The 4,553-nt window shown below is 43.0% G+C and overlaps 1 non-coding gene across 1 annotated transcript; it reads left to right on the forward strand.

Annotated features, from left to right (window-relative positions):
• The first annotated feature begins 4,144 nt into the window (after window positions 1-4,144).
• Window positions 4,145-4,335, forward strand: LOC141107031 (U2 spliceosomal RNA). Its single transcript, XR_012235781.1, has one exon. It is a non-coding gene; the product is annotated as a U2 spliceosomal RNA (small nuclear RNA).
• Window positions 4,336-4,553: the final 218 nt, after the last annotated feature.

A 4,553-nucleotide genomic window follows, 5' to 3' on the forward strand; every position in this document is an offset into this window, starting at 1 on the left:
AGAAAAGGGATTTTCATGAAATGGTTTAAGTAGTGATATGTGAAAAACAGGGTGAATTTTCATACTATCAGGAAGTTTTAAGCGAAAGGCAACCGGATTGATTTGAGCAGAAATCTTGAATGGTCCTACAAACTTCTGGCCCAGCTTTGCAGACGGAACATGGACCTTCAAAGTTTTGATTGATAACCAAACTTTGTCACCCACATGAAGGGTAGGAAGTGATCTGCGATGTCTATCTGCAGCCTTCTTGTAACAATTCTGAGCCTCCCTCAAAGTTTCGATCAATTTCTCTTGAACCTCCTGCAAAATAGTTAATCTGTTGGTAACAGAAATAATTGTAATTGAGATAGGGTGATCAGAAATAAAAAACTGGATGATACCTGTTGTTTAAATAAAAAGGACTTTGAGAACTGAAGCTATGTTTAGCTATGTTATATGCAAATTCTGCTGTAGAAAGATAATCCACCCACTCATCCTGAAAATAACTGACAAAACATTGAAGGTACTGCTCCAAGGTTTGATTGGTCCTCTCGGTCAACAACGACCAAGATAGTGGTCATTTCTTTTGAGGGAGGTAAATCTACCACAAAGTTCATAGAAATTGAGCTCCATGGTCTTGATGGAACAGGGAGTGGCTGGAGCAACCTCAAAGGAGAAGCTTGGGGAGTCTTACTGTGTGCACAGGTGTTTGGAATCTGTCTTATAGCTGGGCCACCAAAAGGAATATGACAAGAGCTCTTCTGTTTTGTAAATCCCAAAATGCCCTGCAAGTTTTGAGTCATGAACCAACCTGATGGGCTTCAATCCGAGCAGATTCAGGTACATAGATACTATGTGCATGAGTCCAAAAGCCGTTCTTGTACACAAGGTTAATATCTGTAGGCGGATCATTGAGAAGAGGGCCATTTTTAAAAGAATGTCTTGAAACCCATGGCCCCTATGAAGATTTTTGAGGCAGGATAGTACATTCAGGGTTGCCTTTTTCCCTTCCTAGGGGTAGATTTCCTCTCACTTCCTGTTGTCTCCCTCCATTTATAAGTAGGAGTCGTTTGTAAGTCGGATGTTTGAAAATAGGGGACCTGCCTGTATATACTATACGGCCTGCCCTATACAATCTGCAGAAAATTGGGCCTTAGGTGTTGGTGGTACTAGAACACTGTAAGCCCTCACAGTTACTCTTGGTGGGCGCTGGAACGGGCCCTGCTGTGAAATATTATATCAAGAATTGTAATTACATGCCCCTGTTAAACAGGGGCAGAAAAATTGGGCCTTAGGCAGTGGTGGCGGTGCCACAACTGTAACCCCTCACAGATACTCTTGGTGGGCGCAGGAATGGGCCCTGCTGTGAAATATTAGATCAAAAATTGTAATTACAATACAGTGCAGCCGTAGTGCAGTTGCTACTACTTTTCTGGTGGTGTACACAATACAGTGCAGCCATAGTGCAGTTGCTACTACTTTTCTGGTGGTGTACACAGTACACAATACAGTGTACATTGTAGTGCGGTGTCGCAAAACAAAATATACATCATGTCTAGAAGGCCACCAAGGAGACGCAGACGCTCACAGGCCATTAAAAGAGGGCAAGTAGGCTCCGTATCTACAGTCAACAGTGCTGGTCATGGACATGGTGCATCCTCTGCTAGTGGCCGTGGGCACACTTGTCCTTTTTTTCTGCTGCTGGCCATGTTATTGAGCCAGAACATGCAGAAGAGTTGGTGGAGTGGATAACAAAGCCGTCCTCATCCTCTGTCACCCAGGCTCAGAGTAGTTTTCCTTCCTATGCAGCTGCCAAAGCGGCCTATTCCACTGGCTCCTTGTCCACAGTCACTCCTTCCGTAGCCCCACCATCATGCACGGAGGAGTCCCGCGAACTATTCGACCACAGTGTCGGGTACATGCTGCTGGAGGATGCGCAGCGATTCAAAGGCTCCGATGTTGGAGTAACGTGAGCCTAGAGACAGGGGGTGCCCAAGAAGGACAAGAAACTGGCAGTCATGTTCCCCCAGCTGCAGCATAGTGCCAAGTTTGCTCCAGTGACGAGGAGGGAGAGGATGATGAGGTCACTGACTCTACTTGGGTGCCTGATAGAATAGAGGAGGAAGAGGAGGTGACAACTCCAATGAGGCAGGATGTCCTCTAGGGGGCAGCTTAAGGGCAGCCACCCTACTGCAACACACCGCAGACTCCCCGCTGATTTTTAAAAGTTCCTTGGTGTGGGCCTTTTTGGACACGTGTGCAGCAGATCGCACTGTTGCTGTTTGCAACCTATGTCTGAAGCGGATCAAGCGTGGCCACAACAGCAACCGCTTGGCGCTTGGGCACCACATGCTTGACCAGAGATATGACAACCTCCAATGCAGTCTTTTTCCCGTATACTATATTTGAGATTTAATATCTCTCAGATATGATTTGGGTTAAATGAGAAGTTCTTTGACCATGAGTGAAAGCTTTAATGCAATAACAACATTTATTGGTGAGCAGTTGAAAGTCTATTTAATCCATCTATAGTCTACACCAGGGATAAGCTGTTGCAAAACTACAAGTTAGTTATTAGAAAAAGTACACCAGGAACGGCCTGCAGTCAGATATAGCTAAACTGTATGCAGTGGATATATATATATATATATATATATATATATATATATATATATATATATATATATATATATATACACACAGTGGGGACGGAAAGTATTCAGACCCCCTTAAATTTTTCACTCTTTGTTATATTGCAGCCATTTGCTAAAATAATTTAAGTTCATTTTTTTCTTCATTAATGTACACACAACACCCCATATTGACAGAAAAACACTTCATTGTTGACATTTTTTCAGATTTATTAAAAAAGAAAAACTGAAATGTCACATGGTCCTAAGTATTCAGACCCTTTGCTGTGACACTCATATATTTAACTCAGGTGCTGTCCATTTCTTCTGATCATCATTGAGATGGTTCTCTTTGGACTCTTTTTTGATCTTGCTACATTACCTAAAGTTGTCCTGAGGGGTGCTATATATGGCCCAAAGGAGTGGAACCCCTATAAAATGGGCCCCAGTCTTTGAAGGTTTAACCACGCTGCCCGCCGTGATGGTTGAAGTTTGGATCTGTCTGTTTACAGCAGTATCCTGCAGTGAGGAAAATGTAAGAGAAAAGCATAGGAACTGCAAAGTCTGCCTATGACTTTTCTTTAAGATATATTGTAATGCCTTATGTACTCCTCTAGAGGGAGTTTTTTTTTTAAAAAGTGTAAATGCCTGTTTAAAAGTGCTTAAAACAGCACGTCTCAGCAAGTGGAGGGGGTGTTTCTTTCCCCCTAATGTGAAAACGAGTGGTCAACATGAAGTTAAACAACTTCGTATCCAGGACAAGGGATCCACTCGCATACAAAACATATGCGCTGGTAACCCTGTGGGCTCAGTTTTCACTGATCTATGCATTCCCCCGATTCAGTTGCTACCTCGACTTCCTTGCAGATTCAAACTTGAAAGAAAGACGGTAATTCTGGTAGCTCCAGCAGGGTCCAGAAGGTCATGGTATGCAGGAGTCATAGAGATGGCAGTGGAGGGTCCTTGGCCTCTCCCAGGAGGGGTTACAAGGGCCAGACCTGCTCTCACGGGGGACGATATTCCATCCTACTTTACGAATGCTTAATTTAACGGCTTGGCTAGTGAAACCCACATTCTGAAACGTGGATTTTCCAGGTCAGTTATCACGAGCTATATTATAGAGTTTGGAAAACTTATGTTACCTGGTGTAAAACCAAGAGTTGGCACCCTCGGAGATATATTATAGGCAGAATTCTTGCCTTTCTAATATTGGACGTATGGATGAAGTTGGCCTTAAGTACTATTAAGGGCCAGGTCTCAGCCTTATCGGTTTTATATCAAAGACCGCTTGCTATGCATGCTCTAGTCCGGGGTTTTTTTCTTGCGGGGAATCCGCCAGTTTAATCACCCTTAAAGCCCTTGGGACTTGAATTTAGTTTGTCAGTGTTACAAACAGCCATTTTGAACCTTTACAGCATATTTCACTGGTCCTCCTGACTAGGAAGCTGATATTTTTTATTGCTATCTTCAGGTAGGAGGGTATCAGATTTGCCTGCTCTTTCTTGTAAGGAGCCATATTTGAATATTTACATACAATCGCTTCTCTGCCTTTTGGCTAAGATCAAGTGTAGTATCTGTTCTTATCAGTTTAATATCTGATACGTCCCCTATTTGGGGACCATATATTAAATGGATTTTTAGAACAGGGAGATGGAAGAAGAGCTTGCTCTGTCCACTCCACGCATCGACCTGGTATTGCAGTACCTCCAGAACCGGTGCACAAAAAAAAAAAAAAAGAATATTTACAAGGACAGGGTGGTGTTATGCCCTCGTCCAGGCTTTTTGCCAAAAGTGATTTCAGACCTTCATCGGAATGAAGACATTGTCCTGCCATAATTTTCCCCAAGATCATGTTTCAGGGAAGATAAGTCACTACATGTCTTGATATAGTAAGAGCAGTGAAAATGTATTTAAAGAAGACTGCTCGGATTCGTAAGACTGATG

Source organism: Aquarana catesbeiana, linkage group LG08, assembly GCF_042186555.1.
Source record: "Aquarana catesbeiana isolate 2022-GZ linkage group LG08, ASM4218655v1, whole genome shotgun sequence".
In the NCBI taxonomy this organism is placed as follows: Eukaryota; Metazoa; Chordata; class Amphibia; order Anura; family Ranidae; genus Aquarana; species Aquarana catesbeiana.